At 47.4% G+C, this 1,566-nt stretch overlaps 1 pseudogene; it reads right to left on the reverse strand.

The window, feature by feature from the left end:
- Positions 1–3: 3 nt before the first annotated feature.
- On the reverse strand, positions 4–655 carry LOC101586000 (annotated as a pseudogene).
- Positions 656–1,566: the final 911 nt, after the last annotated feature.

Here is a 1,566-nt window from a genome sequence, read left to right on the forward strand (position 1 = left end):
ATTCATATTTCCACATGATGGATTAGGACAAACCCAGTCCCCATTTTTGGGGTCTCCACCTCTCCCCTGAAAGCCTCCACGGCCTCTATATCCTCCACGGCCTCGCCGCCCACCTCCACTTCCACCTCCTCTCATGAATTCAGGTCTTCGAGTGGCAAAAGACACTTTAATGATATTGCCATGGAATTCTTTTCCATCAAACCAGTCAATGGCTGCCTTAGCTGAAGGAGGGTCATCAAATGACACTGTTGCCTCTCCTTTTGGCTTCCCTGTGTCTTTGTCTGTGTAAAGATTTATCATTGGTTTTCCAGTCTTCTTGTTTGTCTTGATAATTCCTATTTGTTTGAAGAACTCTCCCACTTGATCTGTAGACACACCCTCCCCAATAATAATTCGTGTTGTTATCTGAATTATCAGATTCTGAATCAGCATCTGGTCTGGGTCCATAATCCCTGTGACCACCAAAATTTTTGAAGCCACCGCGGTCACCACCACTTGATCCTGTCACAGAACCTCTTCCATCCTTGTCATATCCCCCACGCCCTCTACCTCCTCCCTGTGACCCGCCATATCCTCTATTATCTTCTCCATACCTACTCATATCACAACGGTCATCTTGTGTATGGTGACTGTAGTTTTCCCTTTGTGAGTGATAGGGCTGTTGGTTTTGATTATAGGAATCATGCTGCTGATTATAATTTGACTGCTCATCATACGAGCCTTGTTGTTGATCATTGCCTGACTGCTGGTCATAGGAATCTTGCTGACTATAGTTTGATTGGTCATATGAAGGTGCTCTTCCACCTTGGCCTCCTGATGATTCCATGTGTTGTCCCTGGTTATTGTATGACTGCTGGCCATAGGAGCTCTGTTTTTGATTCTCATAACCACCGTAGGTCTGTGAATAACCTGATTGGCTTTGTCCATAACTGGAGTAACTGCCATAGTTCTGTCCATATGAAGAATCACTTGTTTGTCCGTAGCCAGAATAGCTCTGTGATGCTTATCCATAGCCTTGGCTGCCTTGATTTCCATAGGAAGGATAACTTTGCTGCTCACCCCCAGACTGACCGTAACTTCCAGAATCCGACATGACTAAGGGCCGCAGAGCTGAGGCCCCAGAGCCCGCCAAGAACAAGGAATACGAGAGCCAGGCGGCGCGGCGGCCGGAGTTGTTCTAGCCATGTGTATTCTGAGTGATATCTGAGGGCTTGTCCACACATGTCCATCAGGAGAACATGGCACTTGGCTCACATACTACCACTGCAGATACCCTCAGAACTGCCTCACCCCACACCCCACATGCAGTAGCCCACCTGCCCTCCCTGGCCCAGGCTGGCCAGGGTGAGTAGAGGACCATTTTCCCTGCTGGCCACTTTGTGGAAGTCTCTGAGCCTCTCTCTGTTGTTCCCTCTCCTGTTGCACGATCATGGGGGATTTCACAGTCCATTTTGTTACTGCAAGAATCAAAAGCATGGAGTGTGTTAAGGTCCTTCTTAGAGATGGGAACAGGTGGAGACTTCCTTCATGAAGCCTGTGCTGCTTTTTTTTTTTTTTTTTTTTTTT

The sequence above is a fragment of the Octodon degus genome, unplaced genomic scaffold (genome assembly GCF_000260255.1).
Source record: "Octodon degus isolate 3935 unplaced genomic scaffold, OctDeg1.0 scaffold00061, whole genome shotgun sequence".
In the NCBI taxonomy this organism is placed as follows: domain Eukaryota; kingdom Metazoa; phylum Chordata; class Mammalia; order Rodentia; family Octodontidae; genus Octodon; species Octodon degus.